Consider the following 13,599-nt stretch of genomic DNA (forward strand, 5'->3'; position numbering starts at 1 on the left):
ACCAGCACAACTATATTCATTGCAACACAATTTGTCATAACTAAAATATGGAACCAACCTAGATGCTCCTCAGTAGATGAGGATCAATAAAATGTGGTACATATACACAAGATGGATCAACAAAATGTGGTACATATACACAATGGAATTCTATGCCTCTATCAGAGAGAATGACACTACCCCATTCATAAGGAAATGTAAGAACTTGGAAAAAATGTACAAAGTGAAGTGACCCAGACCCAAAGAAATATAGACTCTATGGTTTCCCTCATTGGTAATAATTAGTATGTGTCTTGGACAGTCCTAGCAGAAGATCGCAATAGCTCAATAGCTGTGTACATATGAACACATAAGATGATGCTAAGTATAATGAACTCCAAATTATGGAAATAAGTGGTTTATCATTGTTGTAGTTATTGTCAACATACCATGTGAAATTATGCCATTTTCATTTGTCCTTCTTCCTAACGGTTTTACTCCTGATGTCACTGCACTGATTTGGGTACCCTGGTTATTGTACATACGTTTATTGGAACTGGGGAAGGGAAGGGGAACATCAAAGTGGAGAGATAAAGGATAAAAGGTGAACCAATGTAACAGCAATACTTATGAAACTAATGCTGAAATCCAACTCTACAACTCATGGGGGGGGGCTGGGGATGGGGGAGGGAGGAAGAAAAATAAGGGCTGAGATAACAAGTTGGCTAAGAAATGTACTCACTACCATATGTATGAAACTGTAACTCCTCTGTATATCACTTTGACAATAAATAAAGAATAAATTTTTAAAATGCTCTATTCATTAAAAAAGTAACCAAATATGATTCAGATATTCTCAAATTGGAAAAAGAAAAGGACTAGGAATATGTTGCCTATGACAAAAATATTTCACATAAAAGAATGAGAGATTGAAATCAATTAAAAATGAAATTTTTCTCTCCAATTATTTATTTCTGAAAGTGTAAACTTAGTGGTCCTTTGTATAATAAAATGCCACACTATATTGGGGGCCCAGGCATGTCCCCACTATTCCTGGCTTCCCCCAAGCTCACAGGTGGTAGAGAAAACACCAAGAAATTTGCAATTTTTAATTAAAAATAACATGCTGAGACTTATTAATTACTATCACAGAGGCCTAATACTACAGGAGTTTAATATATATTAAACGGAAACTAAACATTCATACAAAATTCTAATAAACTCATTTCGGCAGAAAACAGCTTTACTCTTTTTTTCTTTTTGTCCAGCATCTGTTTCCTTTCCCCAAAGGTAACTTAAAATGAGTAATAATAATAACAACAATAAGAATAATCTTTTCATTCCTCTAAGGCAAATTTGAAATGAGTAATCATCATGGTGGTTAACATTTATTGGCTCCATGCCCTTACAGTGTTCCAGGTGTTATCCCAAGTATTTTAACACATATTTACTCTTACTCTAATAAGAGTCCTACAAGACTAGATACTGCCATCCTCTCACTTGAATGGACAAAGATGACAAGGCACTAGTGTCAATGTCTATAAGCTAGTAAGTACAGGTCCTGCTGCCAGGTAATTTGGCCCTAGTTCTTACCCCCATACTGACTGCTGCTGCCAATGAATTTACAAATCTTGCTTTAATTCTCACTTACGTAAGTCTGTAGTGCTCTCAAATGTGGTGGTTGTTTTTACTTCTGAAGATGTTCATTGAAATTGTGGTGTGTTATTCCTGCCCTCCATTATTGTACCCAAAGAATTGACCTCCTTTCTCTCTAAAGTCTCAACTTTGAAATCTACACAACCTGTGTTGCTTTGTGGAAGTCAAATATGTGCATCAACTAGATGTGTCTTTGATCATTTAGGATGGTCTCTCTTTTCCTTGAATGGCTGAATCTAGATTATAGTCATTCCAAAATATTCCTTCATCATGTGTTTGGGTGGTTTCAGTCACCTCCTACTCCTTCCAGCTCCCTGTTCTGCCAGTTCAGCTACTTGCAATGCCTGTAATAACACAGTTCCCATCAGATCTCTTTCCCTCACCACTACATCCATACAGTCATAGATTCACCCGTAGTTGCACTTTCTTCATAATCTCACTTTCAAGCAATCTCCACTCTGCTTGTTGCCCCTAGGCTCTAGACTCCAATTACTTTTCAATCCTTCTTGGATCTGAGTTATTTAATCTGAACCCCTATTTCTTCCTGCCATTTCCTTCTGTTTTAAGTTTTTTCTTGCCAATATGAGATTATACAGTTGTTCTTATAAGTACCACTTTGTATTTGTCTGGAATACTCTTGTTTATGGATTTCATTTGGCAAGTTCCAATCCTCTTAAAAACAATTCCCTTATTTATTGACTTTATTTATTCCAAAGCTGTACTCACAAAAGTGTCTGTGGCTAGTGAAAAATACAGATATATGCTAGGTATAAATTTAACTTCATGTGGTCTCAGTCTGTTCATTTTTCCATTCTCCTAAAACTATAGCATTTTGTTTCCTCAAACTTCTAACAATTTGGCCTTTTTGGATTTCCATTGTATTGAGACAAAACAAATACCAAAAATCTTGACAGGAAGGTCCATTATCCTTTACATCCTGAACTCTTCTCTCTTTGCTGTTAACTGCAGATAACCTGCTAAGGCTCTGGATTGTTTATACATTGGATTCAAGTTGTTCCATCACAGCTAATGACATTCTTCTAGAAACTTATTATTTCTCTTTCCAATTCAATTTCTTTCTTTCTGCATCCCATGACTATAAAAATACACATGATTATTAAAAGAAATAGATGAAATCAGCTGCAGGTGACTCAAGTCTAGCAACTCAGGAGGCTGAGATACAAGGATTACTGAAATCAGCTCAGGTGAATCTGAGAGATTCTCATCTGCAATTAACTAGCAAAACGCTGGAACAGGAGGTATGGCTCAAATGGCAATGCACCAGTATTGAACTAAAATCCTAAGGGAGAACACCCTCATCCTAATTCATGCAACAGTACCAGCACACACACACACACACACACACACAAAAGACAACAGCCAGAGTGGTCCTCTTAGAAAGGAGATTAGATCAAGCCACCTCACTGATGAGAGCTTTCCAATGGCTCCAATCATCTAAGTCCCCTGTTGACTACATGCTGCCTTTGGGTATTCATCCCTCTCAACCCCTTTCACACACACAAAACTCTAGGCATTATATTGTTTCTATATCATGGGAGAGAAATGCTTACATTTGTGCCTGATATTACGAATACCTACAACATTTTCCAAAACATCTTCTCTCAGTCACTCAAACATCTTATGTTCACCAGAGTGACTCTGACAAGCACCATCTCAACCTGTGTTTCCTATCACCTGCATTTGCTTTATATATGTGTGTTTTCAAGTCTCCTCCACATAGAATATGACTCCTCAAAAGCAGAGTGCTTGTGTAAAGCAGGAGTGAACTGTGGAACTGGCATGCATTAGATATTCAGTAATTACTTGCCAAATAAATCTGTCCAGCTTGGGAAGCTAACTGCTCTGGCCATAGCCTATGAGGTGTTATCCTAAGAAACAGAGTAAGTAGATTGTTGTTGGCCATACAATTTAAGACTTTACTCTTTACCTTTTTGTTGGAGATTAGCCCATGATTCAAGTGGGGAGATGAAATTCGGATGAGACTAAAATATATTCTAACACTTGGCTTAAAATAAACTATAGTGGGATTTACATTTCTTGAATCACCCTTAGTCTAAAACACTGTCTGCCTGCAATTAAATATTCTTTCTCACTCTTCTGATTCTTTGAGACCCTGAATCATCATAGCTCCTATGAGATAAGGATGGGTGGCAGTACCAAAATATTTTTCAAATAACTGCAATCAAACAACATAATTCAGGATAAAAAAGGAAACATATTAAAAGTATAAAGGAGTGTCACCTAAACCCACATAAAAATCCCTGTCCTTCTAAATTGATAGCTTGCTGAATCCAAACCAATAGCTAATAGAGTAAATCTGGGCTTCTTCCTATGATAACTTTAAAAGCCAGAGAAGAGAAAAAAGGCCTTTTAGCCATACTCAGGTTAGAGAGTCAAAACTTTGCATTGTTATACCCTTGAGAAAGTAAGAAAAGAAATAGTTGTACACACACATGCACACATAAACACACAAAGAGAAAAACATTAGATGCTAAATTTTCATATATAAATATGTATACAACTAAATAACTGTCCTCAAGATAGTCATTTATTTACAAAAGTTTTCTAAATATATTATCTATGATTTTTCTTTACTATCTGTACTTGAATATCATCTCATTACTTGGGATACGGTTTGAGACTTTCACATAGAAACAAAAAAATCAATACTCTAGTTTTACAACCTTAAAAGCTTCAAGAGATCCAACAAAAAGTTCTTTTTGAGAGTCAGGTCAGACATGCAAATCCAACACACTGTCTCTTACACTAGATGTCACTGCACAACCTGAAATACTGGCTGTAATTTGATCTATTGCTTTATTAGTCCTACAGGCAAGGTAAGTACAGGTACGAAATACCCTCTACATCCAGTTCGCAAACAGCAGTGCCTTTGCTGCTAATTATATCAATACAAGTGAAATATTTTTAGAAATCAAGAAACTCTACACATTAAACTACACAGAAATATATACTATATAATAAAATACGTTATATAATATGTATTATATTTAATATGTCATATATATATAGTTTTGTTTGTTTTTTTGTTTGTTTTTCCCCTTATTGTCAAAGAGAAGTACAGAGGGGTTACAGTTTCATATGTAAGGCAATGAGTACATTTCTTGTTCAACTTGTTAAACATATATATATATATTTTAATCAATTTTTTCTCCTTCTGACATAAACTAGAAATGTCTTCATGTAATAAGTAATGCTTCCTATTCAAGATAGAGGGGGATTTAAAGTAAAATTAAACTAATAAATAATGTACTTCCAATTCAACATAGTTCCTGAGAGTCCACCAGTACACACCAGAAGCAAGAAGAATCCTGCAGTAATGCAGCAGAAGTGTAGAATCCTCCCAGGAGAACTAGGCAATGGTCCTCAGGCTCAAAAGAAATATAGCTAATCTTCTTTAAACAACCAATGCATATCCAAGATATTTTATAACTTGTGCTCCCTTAAGTTACAGTGACAATTGCAATGTTTATCAAGTATGCTTAGTATTGGGTTTTAAGAATATAGTTGACCAGCAACAAAGAATTCCACAGTTAAACTTTTGGCTTTTAAGAAACTGAGAAGCACATTTTAAATTACAGGAATTCTCTGACTTTCTATTGTGTGATGTAGGTTGTACTTCTCTAAAATAACAAATGTTATTTTAAAGAATAGCAGGTTCCCATTAAACAGAGTTAGAGCTAACACTTATTGTTCTTAGTATGTATCTTACAGATTCAGAACAAAAATCCATGATCTTATTTTTATGTAATTATTAATTTTTTAATCCAAGCTTTATAAGGTGCATATATTTTAGTTTATTTTTCCTTTTCATCAATAGTTTAGCAAGAAAGTTAAATATTTTGTGTAGTACAATTTGAAACTTGCATCAACTACTAAAAAAGAAGCAAAATCAAACAGAAGAAATTTGATGTTCCTAATAGGTCTTAAGCTATGCTCCCAGATTTCCTGAGGACTAAGAACTAACACAGTCCTGTCATTCACAAGTCTGGAACCAACCCAGATGCCCCTCAGTAGACGAATGGATCAAGAAAATGTGATACATATACACAATGGAATTTTATGCCTCTATCAGAAAGAATGACATTGTCCCATTTGTAAGGAAATGGAAGGACTTGGAAAAAGTTATACTAAGTGAAGTGAGCCAGACCCAAAGAAACATGGACTCTATGGTCTCCCTTATTGGGAATAATTAGTACAAGTTTAGGCAAGTCATAGCAGCATCACAAGGCCCAATAGCTATACCCTTATGAACGCATAAGATGATGCTAAGTGAAATGAACTCCATGTTATGGAAACAATTGTTATATCACAGTTGTAACTACTTTCAACGTCCTATGTGTATCTGTAGCTTCTATTTTTGATGATGTTCTTGTATCACCTTCCTGTGGTTGTACCTACACTATCTCTGTAATCTTATCTGAGTATATTGGAAACAGTGTTTACTGGAATTGGAAGTAGGAAATTCAAAGGGAATACCAAATTTGAGAGACACAGGGTAAAAAAAAAGAGAAACAACTACAAAAGCAATACTTGCAAAACTGTTTGGTGTAAGTGAACTGAACACCTCCGGGGGGGAGGGAAAGGGGGAGGAGAGAAGGGGGTATGAGGGACAAGGTAACAAACAGTACAAGAAATGTATCCAATGCCTAACGTATGAAACTGTAACCTCTCTGTACATCAGTTTGATAATAAAAATTTGAAAAAAAATAAAAAGATTACAAAAGCATTGTCCTAGGAGAACTGAGGAATTTGGTGAACTTTCTCGGTTATATTTATGTAAAAAGATAATGATGGGAATAGCATTTTGCTGTAGTCTTCTAATGAGATTCAGGAAAATCAAGCCCTAAATTCTGTTAAGATGTTAATTTCATATGTGTATGTGTATGTTCCCAAACAAAATTTTGAACAAAATGTCTTACAAAATTTTGAACAAAATTGATCCGATGGGCCTTAAATGGATACAATTATTTAATTAAATTGCTCAGAGCAACTTAAACAGAGAAATTTAGTGCACATATTCCAGGGTATAATGTGGTTATTGGCAAATGCATAAACATAACTATTGGTAGAACATTGTCCAAAAGGAGACTCATACATATTTGACCCATTGATTCTGTCACTCTCAGTAGCTTAGACTATTTTTTTCCATGGCTATGTACTCTATTTCATTGTAATCTTTCTTTCCCTTTTTGTTTAAATATTTTAAAACTTCAGAGAACAAAACTTTCATCTCTGGCCATCTGTTGTTTTCAAATGTATCCAACTGCCTTATGAACATAAATGTTATAATTGTACATTTTAATATCATTAAGATTTTATAACAATTGCATTAACTTGTGAAGAAAACATAATCTTAGGCATATTTTTCTTACCAATCATGAATATGAATGAGATAATAATAATAATAGCACCTTTATAAAATACCTAATTCCATTCAGAAAGGATCAAAGGGAAATATTTAAAGGCCTCACCCATTACTACTGTCACATTGACCTTTTAATCACCTTTTGTCCATGTTTCCCACATACTTATACACTAGAAGCACCTGAATTTTGGAGGGAACACATTTAAACCCTAAAGGTTCCATGTTTTTTCCTTATCACTCTCTATTATTTCCGTCTTTTAATACTGGAAATAGTATTGAAAACACTACAGATGCATCATGCAGAATTTGGATGAATTTCAACAATGCCTCTACATGAAGTCCACAGTGACTAAATTCAAAGCAAGCTCTCCATCAGTGATGGTGAAGATTGCAATGCGACCGCCAGCTGGATTCAGGAACCACCCAGACATCATTAGCTGGGTAGATCATGGAGTTGGTTGACAGCTATCAAAATGAAAGTAGGTCATCCAGCAGCTTAAAAAATAATTGTACAGTCCCACAAAAGCTCTACTAGGTGCAATTTATTATAACTCTAGTAGGCTGAGACATAAATAGTGTCTCCAAGAATGCCTTGGCAAAAAAAAAGGGTGTCATCACTGTTTACTGCGTATGAACATGAACTGCAGAAAGCGGAGTTAGACAACAAGAAGAACAGGCAGCACAGAAAAATAACTGAGGTCTTCCAGGAAGATATGTGTCTGTGCTCATGTCATGTCACTCAGGCTCACCATGCAGCTGATATCCTGTTTAGAAAAGATGCCCCGCAAAACAGAAGCAAGCCCACTTCAAAGCTGATGGTCATATTTTAAGTGCTATCTTCAGCCAATTACAAAATAAGTTCTAGAAAGGAGGAGCTACTTCCTTGGACTACCTGACATCTCTGGCATGACTATTTATATTTAACATCTATGGTACTGGCTTTTATCCTCTTTCGAGAGGCTTCACTTTCCTTAATACCCCTTAGCTGTCTGCAGAGAATCGTCCTAAAATACAAACCTGGCTTTTTTTTTTTTTTTTTTTTTTTTGGTCTGCTGCTTAAAGCCTTCCAATGTCTCCCCATGGCTTTCAAGTGGAAATCCAAATCTGGCAAGGTAATGTTAAAAGCTCTCTGTGATCTGGCATCTTGAAACTCTTTAATCATTCCTCAGTTTGTAATCGTGAATACTCTGAAAATACAGAAGTATTTGCAGCTTCAAAAAGGCAACTACATGTTCCTCTGGGCATTGCCACATTTAATGTGTTTCACTCTCTGCTTCCTCTCCTCTCAGGCTTCAAGAGTCCATATGTGGTATCCTCATTACCATCCTCCTCATGTCCCAGTCTGGGTTCCATGCTCTTCATATGTTTCCCAGAATGCTTACCACACACTACAGTAACTGCCTGTCTGCTGATCTCCTTCCCTTATCCCCAAGACTCTGTTTTAGACACATACTCCTAGATAATCTTATGTATACAAGATGCTTCATAACTATTTCCAAAATAATTATATTGTTATAAAAATGCTGGAGGGGAGAGAAATGGCTGAAAGATAAAGTAAACAGAGTGACTTTGCGAGTCACTTACCCAGTAACCCATTGACCCACAATCACAGTGACATTTCATAACTTCCAACTGCAGAAACTCAGGTATGCATACAGTAAACGCTGGACTGTTGCTGCCAGTTTCACCCATGTATAAATACAGGAGCACTGACACTCTTGCTTATCATCTGGAAATAGGTAACCTTCACTGGTTCCCTCCTTTCTGTCTAACAATTGGAGGGAAATATCAATCTTCATGAGTTTAAATATAAAAGAACACATTATTACAGATATTTCCTTTTTTTGCTTCCAAAATAATTTGTCATTCATATTTATATAATCCACCAGAATAAAATAGCACAAACTTGCCCTATGTAAATAGAAACTATAATCCTGCCTTAGATTAACTGAATTGAAGCTGAGAAATCAGAACATTTGTATCCTTCCTACCTCATTGCAGCCACCTGCTTCTCCCCATGGTGAGGATGGTATAACTCTTGTTGCTTAAATGTAGGAAGGGATGTACCAGTAGCACAGGAGGCTCTAAACAGCTCAGTGGCTTCTTCACTTTAAAGTCTAAGTCACACACTTTAAAGAGTGGGCAGAAAATCAAAGCAAAATAATGACAAAAATAGTCTTTGGAGGAAAAAAAAATGGTCTACGCAACACTTCTGAAAGCAATGTCATAAGCCTATGATGTATCATTCTGAAAACTCAGCATGTTCAGGGGTCAGGAGGTTTTAATCATTGGGGAGGGTGAACTATTATATGCTTTTCTTGACCCTTTGAGAAGATGTCAACACAGAAGAATACTGTTGTTGCTGCTCACCACATTATTCCATGTATGAAATCTATTTAAAGAAAGTTGTTACTCGTCTGCATAGTACAAGGGCAGTTACAGTCTCCTCCCAACAAAACAAGTCAACTGTCACCAAAGTCATGAGTAAGACATCTGGAGATGGCCTTGAAATAAAATAACAAGCTGGCACTTGGTTTAACTTTTGTTACCCCTACCTGTCAGCTTTTTATTAAATTACCCTTAACACAAAATAACTTCAAATATCAAGAAAGAATAGGCACTAAATTCCAAAGATATATTAGATCCATTGAATACATTTAGAAACTAAAAATTTCAAATTTTCATTACAATGAAAGTTCTCATGTTTTCTTTAATAAAGAATATTCCTGATATCCTCTGTTTTATGTTCTAAATTCTGAAGTTTTGTCAGTGTTATTTACCTACAGATATACTATTGTTTGGATTAGGACAAGTTTATCTTACAAGGAAATATATTCTGTTTAGTTCATTGTCTTCAAAGTAAAACAATGAAATGGGAAAAGAGATTTTAAATTATGGTTATAATTATAATTAATGATTTTAAGTTATAATTATGTTATAGATAAGGATGAACTAAACAGGTTTAAAACCAATGAAAGAATCCACAGATGAATATGTTGATGTATTTTCATATGGAAGGCAATTATATATTCTCAAATAGAATATAGCTTAATTTGAAAGTCAAATGAGGTAGCAAATACATTTACAAAATATGTCATAGAAAGAGTTAATATACATGGTAATGGCATTGCAAATCAGGATGCATGATAGCATTTAAAACAAGAATTATGCACAATACCTGAAGACAGCGTTTACAAAGCAGAACACACAACTGTATAACAAAATATGTAGAAAAATTGTCCACCACAATAATATGTGATTTCAAATAAGGTATCATTTTATTCTTATCAAACTTTCAGCTTTCACTTGAACAATCCCAATACTCGTCATATACTCAAGAAAAAGGACCTAGGAACCTAGGACAGACACTGAACATATGAATTTACTAGGTACCTTTCAGAACCACAAAAGCCAACTCAGAGGACAGATACAAGTTTGGAACACTGACTCACCTAGATCACAATGGGACCTGGGGATGACAGCCCCATCCTCAACATGATCTTGGGATTGGGATAAGGTGATTTGGAAAGCATTAAGCAGTGGTTTTCTTTTTTTATTATAAAAGTGATGTACAGACAGGTTACAGTTTCATACGTTAGGCATTGGATTCAATTCTTGTACTGTTTGTTACCTTGTCCCTCACACCCACCTCCCCCCTCCCCCTTTCCCCCCCCCTGAGGTGTGCAGTTCACTTACACCAAACAGTTTTGCAAATATTGCTTTTGTTGTTGTTTCTCTTATTTTACCCTTTGTCTCTCAATTTTGGTATTCCCTTTCAATTTCCTAATTCTAATACCAGTATACACGGTTTCCAATATACTCAGATAAGATTACAGGGATAGTGTAGATACAATCACAAGAAGGTGATACAAGAACATCATCAATAGTAGCAATGGTCTCCCTTATTGGGAATAATTAGCACAGGTTTAGGCAAGTCACAGCAGAGGATCACAAGAGCCCAATAGCTATACCATTATGATCACATAAGATGATGCTAAGTGAAATGAACTCCATTTTATGGAAAGGATTGGTATATCACAGTTGTAACTACTTTCAACATCCCATGTGTAAGCAGTGGTTTTCAACAAGGTAAGTCTATGAAATCACTAGACAATTTAACAAATATTGGCAATTAAGTTCTTCCCTCAGAAATTCTGATTTAATCAGAATTTGGATTTGGTTTGGGTATCAAGATTAAGTTGCATTCTACTCTTCCAGAGATTAAGAGAAAATGGAAGTAAAGGATTTGTTGTTGTTGTTGTTGTTGTTGTTTTACAATAATATGACTCTGTATTGCTTTTGAAACAAAGTAGTACTGTTCTTACGTTAGAACAGTTTCGTAAACTCAGTGCAGTCTAAATATAGAAAACACATCCAGCCAATATGTTTGTTTTTAATTGGTTCAACAGCAATGTCTGAGATTAACAAATGGTTTCACTATAAATCATGGTATAATAAAGAATACTATGTGGATATAAAGAAGCACTACTCTCATTAAAAATTTACATACAAGTGTCTAATGGCACAAGGCAGTGCTTATTGAATTGCAGAGGGAAAACAAGACATAAAATTGTATTTTCTAAATGCTCATTGCTATGTTAGAAATACAGAAAAAAGACTGAAAAAAAAACATTGTATGCTACTTTATTCATATCTTTGCACCCAGGCGGGGGACACATAGTAAATTTGGAGCATTATCTTCAGACTCTATATTTTCTACACTTTATATATTAATATTAGCTCTAACTAAAGTACTTAGAACTTTTATTGTGATAATATACACTCACATTGTGGTGTCATCATCACCATCATCCATCACAGAAAGAACTTTTCCTCTTTCACAAGTAAAATTCTGTACCCATTTAATCACTCCTTTTAGATGCCAAATGTCTGATAATCATTCCACTTTCTGTCTTTATGACTTTGACTATTAAATAACTTATGAATGGAATTTCATACTGTAAGGTTCTCTGAAAGGAGATTGCCACGTAGTTCAGGCCAAAAACAGTTTATTGGTGGGACAGCAAACTGCCAGCAGGCAGGAGATGGAGGTGAGATTGTATAGAGAAAGGCAGGAATTAGTTGCCACAGCAGATGTGGACGTGATTGATCTCAGAGCCTGGGGAACCTCTCACTGTCCTAACAACGTATGACAAAGTTGTTCAGGAAGTGACCACAGAGGATGAAGAAGTGACCTCAGAGCCTGGGGTCCTTTGCTGACTCACAGTCAGGTGATGGATAGATGGTCAAGTGATTGCTGGTTTGGAGCAGGTGATTTCTGGTAATATAGCAGTGCTGTCCTTCACAGAAAGGAAGCAGGGAGGGTCTTTAGTCTGGAACAGACCTAACACATACTACTTGTCCTTTAATTGTCTGGCTCATCTCTGCATAATGTCTTCATGGGTCAGAATTCCATTCCTTTTTACAACTTAATACTATGCCATTTATGAGCATAGGACAGTTTGCTTATTGCTTCATTTGTTGATAGACATTTGGGTAGTTTTCAACTTCTGGCTCTGGAAAATAATATTACAGTGAGCACTGGCATATTAACCTCTGTTTGAGAGCCTGCTTTCACAAGTGGAGCTGCCTCAGCCTCCCAAGGGCTGGGATCACAAGAGTATGCTAACATATCCAGCTGATTTTGTTTGTTTGTTTTCATGACTTTTGTACATTGATGCACTTCAAGAAACACTGCACTATGTATTTATTTGTGTTCTTGTTACATACTAGATATTGTCCTAGAATTCACATAACAGTTCAATACTTTCAAAATCCTGTGAAATACATGCCTATTTCATGGATAAGTAGATGAGATTTCACTTAACATCCATTTACTAAATAAGAGAAAACATCAATATTCAAGGCTTTACATATTTTGCTGACTTTTTACCATCTGTCATTATCCACTTTAAATATTTCTGAAATAATATTTTCCACTTCTAGGAAATCTGGCAATGCTCATTAATATTTTGCTTTTCCTTCTGGTGATACTCCTCGTGGTTGTAAAAGCGCCTTCCTCCTCTACTTACCTCCTCCTCTTCCTCACAGGTGGTGATATTAATATATAAAGGACAAAAAGAGCTACAACTGTGTGAGAAATAATGTCTATGGTTTCTCAGAAAGAACTACAGGATCAGCCTAGGGTTAGACACCTGAACTTGGGTGTTGACCCCTCAGAATATCTATTTTGGTCATCCAATATGACCCACATTGCTTATTTCTAAATTTCTTGTGTTTTTGGAAGAGCCAACTTTTATGACTGACTTCTGCCCAAGGGCTCTTTTTATGCTACTTACTTTGTGAAATATAATGTGATTTATATACTTTTAGAAAACATGATTTCCTGAAGGTAATAAATATCTTTTCAGTGTGTGTTACTCTAAAATATAAACTACATATTTTCATAGTATAGCCAAAGAAACAATCATGGAAAAGGGTTTTGCTACTAAACGCATATCATCCTATATCAAAGCTATTCCAACAATAGATTACATCTGCCATCAGTATTGTATATCTTTGATGAATTTCCCAGACACAGGAAGGAAGAGTTAGGT

This window comes from Perognathus longimembris, chromosome 4 (assembly GCF_023159225.1).
Source record: "Perognathus longimembris pacificus isolate PPM17 chromosome 4, ASM2315922v1, whole genome shotgun sequence".
NCBI classification, from domain to species: domain Eukaryota; kingdom Metazoa; phylum Chordata; class Mammalia; order Rodentia; family Heteromyidae; genus Perognathus; species Perognathus longimembris.